Source organism: Pseudophryne corroboree, chromosome 5 (assembly GCF_028390025.1).
Source record: "Pseudophryne corroboree isolate aPseCor3 chromosome 5, aPseCor3.hap2, whole genome shotgun sequence".
Classification (NCBI taxonomy): domain Eukaryota; kingdom Metazoa; phylum Chordata; class Amphibia; order Anura; family Myobatrachidae; genus Pseudophryne; species Pseudophryne corroboree.
Genome location: NC_086448.1, coordinates 285427259 through 285441897, shown reverse-complemented (window position 1 = coordinate 285441897; position 14639 = coordinate 285427259). Strand labels below are relative to the sequence as shown.

Genomic DNA, 14639 nt, shown 5'->3' with positions numbered 1-14639 from the left:
CTTTCAACTGTCCATGCTGAATTCAGCATTTCTCAGTCCGTAAATGCATACAAGTTCATCTGTACTCCACCTTCCCACGGTTTATCTGGTCTCCTCTGACTCCCAAATGTTGACCATAATCTCGTGCAAGCAACCAAGTGAGAAAATGAGAGGATTTACAATAGTGAAATTCAGATTTAATATATTGCAGGTGGGTATTATATAACAAATATATAAAAATAAATATATAAAAATCAATTGAAATATCCACCATCTGCCAGACTGTGTACCGGACTGTGGGGGTTATTCAGGTTTGTTAGCAAACCAAAAAAGCACACTAATGGTCACACCATGTTGCACTGCAGGTGGGGCAGATATAACGTGCGCACAGAGAGTTAGATTTGAGTGTGTTATATTGTTTCTGTGCATGATAAATACTAGCTGCTTTATTTTTACACTGCATTATAGATTTCCAAGACTACGGCCGAACTCGGACGCTTTTTTTTAAGCGGCAAACGTTTACAAGGCAAAACCAACCAGGTTTTGCCTTGTAAATGTTTTCTGTTTTAAAAAACGTACAAGTTCGGAGAGAGGTCCTAATTCAGAGTTGATCGCAGCAGCAAATTTGTTAGCAGTTGGGCAACACCATGGGGGTCATTCCGAGTTAATCGCTAGCTGCCGTTGTTCGCAGCGCAGCGATCAGGCTAAAAATCTGCATTTCTGAGCATGCGTATGCTCCACAATGCGCACACGCGACGTACGTGTACAAAGCCCGTTGTGGTTGTGCACAGGTTCTAGCGAAGTTTTCAGTCGTACTGGTGGCCACAAAAAGATTGAATGGAAAGGGGCGTTTCTGGGTGTCAACTAACCATTTTCAGGGAGTGTTTGCAAAAACGCAGGCGTGGCTGAAAAAACGCAGGCGTGGCTGGGCATTCAATGGGCGGGTGTATGATGTCAAATCCAGACACAAATAGGCTGAAGTGATCGCACGCACTGAGTAGGTTCAGAGCTACTCAGAAACTGCACAAACTGTTTTTGCAGAGCTTTGCTGCACATGCGTTCGCACTTCTGCTAAGCTAAAATACACTCCCCAGTGGGTGGAGGCATAGCGTTTGCACGGCTGCTAAAACTAGCTAGCGATCAACTCGAAATGACCCCCTATATGCACTGCAGGTAGGTATGTGCAGAGAGAGTTAGATTTGAGTGGGGTGTTTTCAAACTGAAATCTAAATTGCAGTGTAAAAAAAAAGCAGCAAGTATTTACAGTGCACAGAAACAAAATAACCCACCCTAATCTAACTTTCTCTGCAAATGTTATATCTGCCCCACCTGCAGTGCACATGGTTTTGCCCAACTGCTAAAAAAATTCCTGCTGCGATCAACTTGGAATTACCCCCATGGTTTTGCCCAACTGCTAACAAATTTGCTGCTGCGATCAACTCTGAATTACCCCCATGGTCTCGGAGCTCCGGCCGTCTCGCAAGTCATTACATCCGACTCCTGGAGTGAAAGGGATAGATACTTCACTCTCCCTGGAATCGCCTTGATAAAGGTGTAGACACAGTACTTTCTATCTGTCTATAATTAGACTGGACTTCATTTAGACAGTATTAGATCAATCTCCTGAAGACAAGTATATACACTACTCAAAAAAAAAAGGGAACACTAAAATAACACATCCTAGATCTGAATGAAATATTCTTATTAAATACTTTGTTCTTTACATAGTTGAATGTGCTGACAACAAAATCACACAAAAATGATCAATGGAAATCAAATTTATTAACCCATGAAGGTCTGGATTTGGAGTCATACTCAAAATGAAAGTGGAAAAACACACTACAGGCTGATCCAACTTTGATGTAATGTCCGTAAAACAAGTCAAAATGATGCTCAGTAGTGTATGTGGCCTCCACATGCCTGCATGACCTCCCTACAATGCCTGGGCATGCTCCTGATGAGGTGGCAGATGGTCTCCTGAGGGATCTCCTCCCAGACCTGGACTAAAGCATCCGCCAACTCCTGGACAGTCTGTGGTGCAACGTGGCGTTGGTGGATGGAGACATGATGTCCCAGATGTGCTCAATTGGATTCAGGTCAGGGGAACGGGCGGGCCAGTCCATAGCATCAATGCCTTCGTCTTGCAGGAACTGCTGACATACTCCAGCCACATGAGGTCTAGCATTGTCTTGCATTAGGAGGAACCCAGGGCCAACCGCACCAGCATATGGTCTCACAAGGGGTCTGAGGATCTCATCTCGGTACCTAATGGCAGTCAGGCTACCTCTGGCGAGCAAATGGAGGGCTGTGCTGCCCCCCAAAGAAATGCCACCCCACACCATTACTGACCCACTGCCAAACCGGTCATGCTGGAGGATGTTGCAGGCAGCAGAACGTTCTCCTTGGCATCTCCAGACTCTGTCACGTCTGTCACATGTGCTCAGTGAGAACCTGCTTTCATCTGTGTAGAGCACAGGGCGCCAGTGGCGAATTTGCCACTCTTGGTGTTCTCTGGCAAATGCCAAACGTCCTGCACGGTGTTGGGCTGTAAGCACAACCCCCACCTGTGGATGTCGGGCCCTCATACCACCCTCATGGAGTCTGTTTCTGATCGTTTGAGTAGACACATGCACATTTGTGGCTTGCTGGAGGTCATTTTGCAGGGCTCTGGCAGTGCTCCTCCTGTTCCTCCTTGCACAAAGGCAGAGGTAGCGGTCCTGCTGCTGGGTTGTTGCCTTCCTACGGCCTCCTCCACATCTCCTGATGTACTGGCCTGTCTCCTGGTAGCGCCTCCATGTTCTGGACACTACGCTGACAGACACAGCAAACCTTCTTGTCACAGCTCGCACTGATGTGCCATCCTGGATGAGCTGCACTACCTGAGCCACTTGTGTGGGTTGTAGACTCCGTCTCATGCTACCACTAGAGTGAAAGCACCGCCAGCTTTCAAAAGTGACCAAAACATCAGCCAGAAAGCATAGGAGCTGAGAAGTGGTCTGTGGTCACCACCTGCAGCACAACTCCTTTATTGGGGGTGTCTTGCTAATTGCCTATAATTCCCACCTGTTGTCTATTCCATTTGCACAAAAGCATGTGATTGATTGTCAATCAGTCTTGCTTCCTAAGTGGACAGTTTGATTTCACAGAAGTGTGATTGACTTGGAGTTACATTGCGTTGTTTAAGTGTTCCCTTTATTTTTTTGAGCAGTGTAATTATGAGGATTTAATATGACTAAATTTTTAGGTTGATACTTTTTTTTAAAAAAGTGCACTTTTGAATATATATATTGCATGTAAATATATATGTTATGGAAAAACACTGTTTGTTAGTTATTCTGAACATTCTGACATTCTCTTGTGGATATTAGCGCTGAGGTTCGTTATCTATTGTTGAATGAAAGTAGCAGACTTGTAAATATTGAAAAATCGAATGTCCGGGGAATGGAAAATTTTGGATATCAAGAAATGTGGGAAATACTTATGCCGGACATACACAGTCAGATAAAATACCTGTCAGACCGACAGACATTTTATCTAGCCCTGACGATATCCGGGACATACTGTACACTGTGAGATCTCTTACAGTGCATGTCACGTGATATCGGTGCTCCGCCCCAGAGAGGAGACATTTCTCTGTTCCTTCCCATGTGAACAAACAGGGAACTGTCCATCGGTCGCCTGTGGTAGGGCATACACTGCCCGATGCGGCCGATATGACACTTGAAAATATTGCATCAGAGGGACATGCTGGCCGATCCGGCATGCCCGACAGATATTTTCCGGTCGGTCCCATATACGCTACAGTTATCTGGACGGTTCGCTGATATCGGGTGGATCGGACAGATAATTGTAGCGTGTACGCCCAGCATAATTCACGAGTGATATAATTTAGCCAACGAATGCCTCTAGTGTGCCAGTGTTTAAAAGTAGTTGGATTACACCCTGGTCAAAAGTCAGGATTGTCAAATAAGGAGATTACTGGGCTTGGGTGTAGAGCAATATGGGTGCAACTATTAGCAAGATCCTATGGGGGGGTTCCAATTATCGTCCAGGGCTATCCTATTATCAGCAGAGTAGAACATTTTAAGAAGCAGTGGAAGAAAGCGTAAATATTATATTTGCATGAATTCCAAGGGGCAAATGTGGGGAGGGATCATGATAACGCAAATTCACATCATCATGGCCATGCCCAATGCTGCACAATGACAAGGGATGTGGGGATATTATGTCTTACGAAATCATATTATCGAGACCATGCCTAGGATCCACAGCAGCAATCAGCCAACACAAACTTTTCTACCAATTATTTAAGAGTACATGTACAGTTAGAACTGAGTAATTGCGCCCTACCCCTTAGTCACACCTGACTACACTACCGAAATGTTAGCGACACTTTTAAATTCCTGGGAGAGCTACACATTTAGATCCCGCTCCTCTTTCTTCAGACGAGGGCCGGTTAGGGTCTTGATGATGCAATTTTACACTCTTAAATGGGTAATTACACCCCATTTGGGTTCACCATCATGGATAAAAGGGTACATGAAATTGCCATACTACCCCATATTCCTGTTATTTTACAATAAGATGCCATCTGCATTTCTTTCATCTGCAGTACGATATTTTCTTACAACTTTAGTAAGAAGTTACAGTATAACGCTCTACCCATTCCATAGCATATTGTACAAATCTGTAAACCTTTCCCTTGCATTGCACAAAATCTTTTTATGGCCCTCATTCCGAGTTGTTCGCTCGGTATTTTTCATCGCATCGCAGTGAAAATCCGCTTAGTACGCATGCGCAATGTTCGCACTGCGACTGCGCCAAGTAACTTTACTATGAAGAAAGTATTTTTACTCACGGCTTTTTCTTCGCTCCGGCGATCGTAATGTGATTGACAGGAAATGGGTGTTACTGGGCGGATACACGGCGTTTCAGGGGCGTGTGGCTGAAAACGCTACCGTTTCCGGAAAAAACGCAGGAGTGGCCGGGGAAACGGTGGGAGTGCCTGGGCGAACGCTGGGTGTGTTTGTGACGACAACCAGGAACGACAAGCACTGAAATGATCGCACAGGCAGAGTAAGTCTGGAGCTACTCTGAAACTGCTAACTCGTTTGTAATCGCAATATTGCGCGTACGTCGGTCGCAATTTTAAGAAGCTAAGATTCACTCCCAGTAGGCGGCGGCTTAGCGTGTGTAACTCTGCTACATTCGCCTTGCGAGCGAACAACTCGGAATGAGGGCCTATGTTATCTATTGAAAGCCACATGCTGACAGCTCAAAACAGCATATTGCCACAGCTGCATTCACCAACATCAATCTATCTACAGAATGGTCTTCCATAAACTGAACATCATCTCACAATGTCAAATGTTTGAAAACAAATATTATACATCAGGTCCTGTGAAACTGGGTTCATATTGCTGAGAAATATGACAAAGGCTGAATAAGGAAACACATCAATCTTATATGGTGATAGATACGACAAAGATTCAGCCATAAATGGAAAAAAAAACAACTTCCAGTTCATATAGATAATACAATCCAAACGTATGACTACCCATCTGCAAATGACCATATCCTGATGAGAAACTCATTAACAAACCTTCAACATTTTTTTTTTCCCGAACAATAACAACTAAGCCAAAACATAAAAACAATACTTTCAAACTTTAAAATAGGATTTTAATACCTACCAGTAAATCCTTTTCTCCTCGTCCGTAGAGGTTGCTGGGGTCCACTTCAGTACCATGGGGTATAGACGGTGCCGCAGGAGCCATGGGCACTTTAAGACTTTTCAAGGGTGTGAACTGGCTCCTCCCTCTATGCCCCTCCTCCAGACCTCAGTATAGGAACGGTGCCCAGGGAGACAGACATTTCGAGGAAAGGATTTACTTTTAATTTAATGGTGAGATTCATACCAGCTCACACCTCAACCATGCCGCACAACATGGCATTCAACATAACACACGCCAACGAGCATAAACAAATGCAGCAACATACTGAAATAACCGTAACACAACATTAGTGTAACTACAAAATTGCAACTAACAACTGCAGGTAAAGTACACACTGGGTCGGGTGCCCAGCATCCTCTACGGACTAGGAGAAAAGGATTTACCGGTAGGTATTAAAATCCTATTTTCTCATACGTCCTAGAGGATGCTGGGGTCCACTTCAGTACCATGGGGTTATACCAAAGCTCCAGTACGTGCGGGAGAGTACGGATGACCCTGCAGCACGATTGACCAAACTTGAGGTCCTCATCGGTCAAGGTGTCAAACTTGTAAAACTTAGCAAACGTGTTCAACCCTGACCAAGTAGCTGCTCGGCAAAGTTATAAAGCCGAGACGCCCCGGGCAGCCGCCCAGGATGAGCCCACCTTTCTAGTAGAATGGGCATTTACCGACTTCGGTACAATCCTGCCGTGGAATGAGCGTGCTGAATCGTCCCTCTGATCCAGCGCGCAATAGTCTGCTTAGAAGCAGGACTCCCAATCTTGTTGGGAGCATACAGGACAAACAGAGCCTCCGTTTTCCTTATCCGAGCTGTTCTTGCGACATAAATCTTCAAAGCTCTAACCACATCAAGAGACTTTGACTCAGTGAAAGTGTCAGTAGCTACTGGCACCACAATAGGTTGGTTTATGTGGAAAGACGAAACCACCTTTGGAAGAAAATGTTGACGAGTTCTTAACTCTGCCCTATCTTCATGGAAGATCAGGGAAGGGCTCTTGTGAGACAAGGCCCCCCAACTCAGACACCCGCCTTGCGGATGTCAAGGTCAAAGGCATCACCATTTTCCAAGTGAGAAACTTCAACTCTATCTCCTGTAGAGGTTCAAACCAACTTGACTGAAGGAACTGCAACACCACAGTAAGGTCCCATGGTGCCACAGGAGGCACAAATGGAGGCTGGATGTGCAGAACCCCTTTCACGAACATCTGAACTTCTTTTAAGACAAGTTGGGAGTCTTAAGCAAAAATGATAGCGGACACACTAAATGAGTTTTTTTCAACAGTATTCACTAGAGAGGACCCAATTCAGGGACTGACACACAATCTCAATAATGACAATATCACACTGATAGGTACTTATTTAAGCGAGGAAGTAGTCTGTGACCGATTAAAACATTTAAAGATTAATAAATCACCAGGGCCCGATGGTATTCATCCAAGGGTTCTAATGGAGCTTCACTCTGAACTGGCAAAACCGCTATCTTTGATCTTTGAGGATTCAGTTATATCAGGTATGGTTCCCAAAGACTGGCGTATAGCGGAAGTAGTGCCTATATTCAAAAAGGGAAGTAAAGCTGAACCAGGTAATTATAGACCAGTTAGTCTTACATCTATAGTGGGGAAAGTATTGGAAGGTATTCTAAGAGATAGTATTCAGAAGTTCCTTGAAACCAATAAGGTCATTAAAAGGAATCAACATGGGTTTATGAAGAACAGATCCTGTCAAACCAACTTACTTGGCTTTTATGAAACAGTAAGCGCAAACCTAGATCAGGGTAAAGATGTGGATGTAATCTTTTTAGACTTTGCCAAAGCGTTCGATACTGTACCAAACATGAGACTTATATACAAGCTACAAGAATCAGGGCTAGGAAGCACAATATGCACTTGGGTCAAAAACTGGTTAGATAATAGGAAGCAGCGCGTTGTGGTTAATGGATCTTTTTTCACTGAAGTGCTAAGTGGTGTGCCGCAAGGCTCAGTATTAGGACCGCTATTGTTCAATATTTTCATTAACGACCTAACAGAAGGTCTAGAGAGCATGGTGTAAATTTTTGCAGATGATACCAAATTGTGTAAGGCTATAAATACAGAGGAGGATGCCGAGTCTCTTCAGAATGACTTAGTTAAATTAGAAGCATGGGCAGCCAAATGGAGAATGGGCTTCAACACAGACAAGTGTAAGGTAATGCACTGTGGTATCAAGAACAAAAATTACACCTACCTACTAAATGGGGTAAAATTAGGGGATTCTGTACTGGAAAAGGACTTAGGTGTCCTCATAGATAGCAAGCTAAGCAGTAGTACCCAAAGTAGGACTGCAGCAAAGAAGGCTAATAAGATATTAGCATGCATAAAACGGGGTACTGATGCTAGGGACGAGAGTATTATACTCCCATTATATAAATCACTAGTGAGGCCACACCTTGAATACTGTGTACAGTTCTGGGCACCGTACTACAAAAAGGATATCCTGGAGCTTGAAAAGGTACAGAGGAGGGCGACCAAACTAATTAAGGGCATGGAGACGATGGAATACAAGGAAAGGCTTGAAAGACTAGGCATGTTTACATTGGAAAAGCGGAGACTAAGAGGGGATATGATCAACATCTACAAATATATAAGGGGACAATACACAGAGCTTGCGCGGGACCTGTTTTTGGTTAGATCAACACAGAGGACTCGTGGACACTCGCTCAGGTTAGAGGAGAGGAGATTCCGCACAATACGGCGTAAAGGCTTTTTCACGGTAAGGACAATACGTGTTTGGAATTCCCTGCCCGAGGGAGTTGTAATGGCGGAATCTGTCAACACCTTTAAGAATGGGTTAGATAAATTCCTATTGGATAAGGATATCCAGGGGTATGGTGCATAGTCATGCATTATAGTTACTATAAATAGGGATAAAATGCAATGGCTGACAGCAGCATCAGTCAGAAATTTTAGTCAAATCATCATGCATAGGACACCACAAATAGGTTGAACTCGATGGACAATTGTCTTTTTTCAACCTCAGATACTATGTTACTATGTTACTATGTAAGGGAGGCCAATTGTTTTTGAAAGAAAACTGATAAGGCCGAAATCTGAACCTTTACTGATCCCAGTCTAAGACCCGCAACCACACCAGTCTGCAGAAAATGGAGAAAACGTCCTAACTCAAACTCTTCCGTAGGAACCTTCTTGGATTCACACCAAGACACATATTTTCTCCAAATAAGGTGGTAATGTTTACACATTACTCCTTTACTGGCCTGAATAAGAGTGGGGATGACTTCCTTGGGAATACCCTTTCGGGCTAGGATCCGGCGCTCAACAGCCATGCCATCAAACGTAGCCGCGGTAAGTCTTGATACACGCACGGCCCCTGCAGTCACAGGTCCTCGCGAGGAGGAAGAGGCAGAGGATCTTCTATGAGCAACTTCTGAGGTTCTGGATACCAAGCCCTCCTTGGCCAGTCTGGGGCAATGTAGATTGCTCGAACTCATGTTCTTCTTATGATTTTTAGAACTTTTGGAATCAGTGGAAGTGGAGGGAAGACATATACCTACCGAAACACCCACTGGGTCACCAGTGCATCCACTACTATTGCTTGAGGGTCTCTCGACCTGAACAATGGCCCTCATTCCGAGTCGTTCGCTCGGTAATTTTCATCGCATCGCAGTGAAATTCCGCTTAGTACGCATGCGCAATAATCGCACTGCGACTGCGCCAAGTAATTTTACAATGAAGATAGTATTTTTACTCACGGCTTTTTCCTCGCTCCGGCGATCGTAGTGTAATTGACAGGAAATGGGTATTACTGGGCGGAAACACGGCGTTTTCGGGGCGTGTGGATAAAAACGCTACCGTTTCCGGAAAAAACGCAGGAGTGGCCGGAGAAACGGGGGAGTGTCTGGGCGAACGCTGGGTGTGTTTATGACATCAAACCAGGAACGACAAGCACTGAACTGATCGCAGATGCCGAGTAAGTCTGAACCTACTCTGAAACTGCTAAGTAGTTTGTAATCGCAATATTGCGAATACATCGGTCGCAATTTTAAGAAGCTAAGATACACTCCCAGTAGGTGTAGGCTTAGCCTGAGCAACTCTGCTAAATTCGCCTTGCGAGCGATCAACTCGGAATGAGGGCCAATATCTCTGAAGCTTCTTGTTGAGACGAGATGCCATCATGTCTACTTGAGGAACTCCCCACAGACTTACCACCTCTGCGAAGACTTCTTGGTGGAGGCCCCACTCTCCTGGGTGGAGAACATGTCTGCTGAGGAAGTCTGCTTCCCAGTTGTCCACTCCCGGAATGAAAATTGCTGACAGAGCTCTTGCATGTCTTTCTGCCCAGAGAAGGATCTTTGTCACCTCTGCCAATGCCGCTCTGCTTTTCGTTCCGCCTTGCCGGTTTATGTACTTGACCATTTTCCTTGGAAGCTTTCCCCCTGTGTGACTGCTCCCCAACCTCGGAGACTTGTATCCGTGGTTACCAGGAAGTCCTGAATCCCAAACCTGCATCCCTCTAGGAGGTGAGAACTGTGTAACCACTTCAGGAGCGAAATCCTGGCTTTGGAGGACAGGATTATCTTCCAGTGCATGTGTAGGTGGGATTCGGACCACTTGACCAACAGGTCCCACTGGAATACTCTGGCCCGGAATCGGACAAACTGTATGGCCTCGTAGGCCGCTACCATCTTCCCCAACAACCGAATGCATTGATGGATCGACACTCTTGTCGGTTTCAGGACTTGTTTGACCAGTCTCAGGATTTCCAGAGCCTTTTCTACTGGAAGAAATACTTTCTGTACTTCTGTGTCCAGTATCATCCCTAAAAAGGGCAATCTTGTCGTCGGTTCCAACTGCGACTTTGGAAAATTCATGATCCAACTGTGTTGTTGGAGCACTGATAGGGAGAGTGAAATGTTCTGCACCAACCGTTCCCTGGATCTCGCTTTTATCAGAAGATCGGCCAGGTAAGGAATTATATTGAGTCCTTGTTGTCAAAGGAGGACCATCATCTCCGCCATCACCTTGGTGAATACCCTCGGTGCAGTGGAGAGTCCGAACGGCAACGTCTGAAACTGGTAATGGCAATCCTGCACTGCGAATCTCAGATAAGCTTGGCGAGGAGGATAAATGGGAACATGCAAGTAAGCATCTTTTATGTCTACTGACACCATGAAGTCCCCCTCCTCCAGACTGGAAATCACTGCCCTCAGAGATTCCATCTTGAACTTGAATCTTTTCAGGTAGAGATTCCGATTTTTCAGGTTTAAAATCGGTCTGACTGAGCCGTCCAGCTTCGGAACTACGAAGAGGCTTGAATAAAAACCTTCTCCTTGCTGTGACAAGGGTACCAGGACAATGACTTGATCCTGACACAATTTTCGAATTGCCGTTGTTACTGCCTCTCTTTCTGGAAGAGAAGCTGCCAAGGTCGATTTGAAAAATCGTCATGGGGGACATCTTGAAACTCCAGTCTGTATCCATGGGACACTATTTGTAAGACCAATGGGTCCAGACCAGATTGAATCCAGATCTGACTGAAAAGCTTCAGACGTGCTCCCACCCGAGCGGACTCCGGTGCAGATTTGGCAGAAGCAGGGGTTGACTTCTGCTCCTGGGATCCTGGAGACGCTGCGGATTTCTTTCCTCTTCCCCTGCAAAGAAGGGGGAACCTTTGGCATTTTTGTATTTGTTGGGCCGAAAGGACTGCATCTGAGAGTGATGTGTCTTTTTCGCCAGTGCAGGAGCATAAGGCAAGAATGTCGACTTACCTGCGGTAGCCGCCGAGACTAACGCATTCAGCCCATCTCAAAACAAGGCCTCACCTTTATACGGGAGAGCCTCCATATTTCTTTTGGAATCTGCGTCAGCATTCCATTGGCGAATCCACAATGCCCTTCGAGCTGAGACTGCCATGGTAGCGGCTTTTGAACCCAAGAGTCCAATATCCTTCATAGCTTCTAGCATGTATGCGGCAGCCTCTTTGATATGACCTAACGTTAGGAGTATCTCGTCTCTATCTATCATGTCAATTTCTGATGACAAGTTATCTGACCATTTTTCAATAGCACTACTCACCCACGCGCAAGCAATGGTAGGCCTGAGCAGCGTACCATTGGCCACATAAATAGATTTTAATGTAGTCTCCATTTTCCGGTCTGCCGGCTCCTTTAGTGAAGCTGTCCCAGGTGCAGGGAGAATCACCTTTTTTTGTTAATCTTGACAGAGCACTGTCCAATACAGGGGGTGACTCCAATCTTTTCCTGTCCTCTGCTGGGAAAGGATAAGCAACCTGAATCCTTTTGGGAATCTGAAATTTCTTTTCAGGGTTTACCCAAACTCCCTCAAAAAGAGTATTTAGCTCATGAGAAGGAGGGAAAGTTATATTATTTTTCTTTTCTTTATAGAAATACGCCTTCTCCTGAGGTACAGGAGGGGCTTCCGTAACTTCCAAGACCTCCTTTATAGCAACAATCATATATTGAATGCTTTTTGCCAATTTAAGATCTATCCCCCTGGAATCACTATCGTCGACACAGGGATCAGAGTCCGTGTCGGTATCAGTATGTACAATTTTTGCAAAAGGTCTCTTATGTGACCCAGAAGGGTCGCCTTTGGATGAAAAGGCAGAACCATGAAAAATCACATCTTCCACTGATTTTCTCCAGCTTTCTGCATGAGACTTAGACTTATCCAATCTCTTACTGATATGATTTACACTATCACGTAATTCTTTCACCCATTCAGGCTCGTGGTGTGTTGGCAGCGCCACCATACTCTGTGCCCCTAAAATGGCTCTCTCAGAGGAAGAGCTCCCTGCCTCAGACATGTCACACTCATGCACAACCACTCCACAGACACTCCGGGACTTACAAGGGACAGACCCACAGTAAAATCTGTCAAAAGGACACAGATAGGATTTGCCAGTTCACAACCCAGTGCCAGTAACCAAATGTCTGTGAAACACAAAATGCCCACAGACCTGCAGCGCTTTTATAATAATATTATCACACTATATACAGCACCAAATTTCACTGTGCCCCCCTGTTTGTCACCCTGATACTTGTACTCAGCAGTGGAGGAGGACCAGCGTTGTCTCTGCAGCCTGAGGAGAGAGAATATGGCGCTGAGCAGTATGCTGGCTAACTGAGGAGAAAGCCCTGCCCCCATAATGGCGCGTTTCTCCTCAGCTTCTTTGATACAGATATTTATACTGGTGGGGGTAGGACTGTGCCTCAGCAACTTATGCCCCTTATTCTAGTCAGTTTGTTAGGTTGCATACTGCACAGGGCGCCCCCCGAGCCCTGCAGTGCCTGTGTTTGTGTGGGCAGCATGGCGCGCTGCGCTCCCGCCAGCCGCGCGGTACCTTTAGCCGTCACTTTGATTGAAGATTCTTTCTTCTAACACTCACCTATCTTCTGACTTCTGGCTCTGCAAGGGGGGTGACGGCGGGCTGTGGGAGTGAGCACATAGCCACAGCTAGCGTTCAGTTCCCCTCAGGAGCTAATGGTGTCCTGTCAGCCAGAAGCAGAATCATGAAACTATTCAGGAATTTGGTTCCTACTTCTGCCACCTCATTCCCACGAAGCAGGGAGACTGTTGCCAGCAGTTCTCCCTGAAAATAAAAAACCTAACATAAGTCTTTTCAGAGAAACTCAGTAGAGCTCCCCTGGAGTGCATCCAGTCTGCCTGGGCACATTTTCTAAACTGAGGTCTGGAGGAGGGGCATAGAGGGAGGAGCCAGTTCACACCCTTGAAAAGTCTTAAAGTGCCCATGGCTCCTGCGGAACCGTCTATACCCCATGGTACTGAAGTGGACCCCAGCATCCTCTAGGACGTATGAGAAAATATCACTGGCATTTCCAATCCTTGACTTTATGACAGCCGCATGCTTTGTAACTAGGTGTGTAAGCCCACTCCAAGGTTGCTCCTGCCCTTTGAACTGGATGCATAATGAGAGAATCAGGTCTTTAGGTCGACAGTAAAAAGGATTAGCAGTTAATGGGTTGACCACTAATGGTCGTCATGCATTAGGTCGGCGTGGTCAAAGGTTCGACATGGCAATGGTCGACACAGAATATGGTCGACGTGAGTTTTTTACAATTTCTTTCATTTCTTTAAACGTTTTCATACTTTACTATCCATGTGGACTACGATTGGGAGTAGTAACCTGCCGAGTGCAGCAGTAGCGGAGTAAGGCACCTTGCCCGACTCATGGCGGTTGAAGCAAGCCATGGGAGGGGATGCGGTGAACTAATTGGGGTTTTTGTTGATTGGACGGAGAAAACGATACCAGAAAATATAAAAAAACTAATTTTGACCTTTAATTTGTGTCGACCTTTTCCATATAAACCTTTTGACTATGTTGATCTTTTTTAAAATGTCGACTTTTTGACCAAGCTGACCTTTTGTCTATGTCGACCTTGTCACTCTCGACCTAACGATCCACACCCCATACTGAGACCTTTCACAATTAAGGGCGAGTGGTGGAGATCACAGGAAAATCATGGCGATTCCAACCCTGTGTGGGGTTCTAATCCTCCATTCCACCAGTTTTTTGGTCTACTCTAGAGGATGAGTTAAACCTTTATTTTCCTTTGTGTGTGTGTATGCACTATAGTGGGCGAATGTACTTGTGTGCAAGTGTGTATGTGTGCGTGCTTGAATGCTTAGTGAGATGTCTGAATAAGTGTGCGTGGTTTGGTGTATTGATGCATGTGTGTGGGGGACAGAGGGCACTGGACCTAATACACTGTAAACTGGTTTCCTAGTCAACATTTGTGTATTTACAAAGATGAGAATGGGCTGCAAGGGGCAAGGTCAGAAATAGGAAGGCCAATCCCGAGCCATTTTTTTCAATCCCAGGTATCGGGATTGAAAAATGGTCAATCCCGTGATTGGTTTGTTTCCTGTGTCCCTGTCCCATACACAT

At 45.4% G+C, this 14639-nt stretch overlaps 1 protein-coding gene across 2 annotated transcripts in view; it reads right to left on the bottom strand.

The window, feature by feature from the left end:
• MYRIP (myosin VIIA and Rab interacting protein) overlaps positions 1–14639 on the bottom strand; it is an 835957-nt gene that overhangs the window by 729207 nt on the left and 92111 nt on the right. The window lies entirely within an intron of this gene.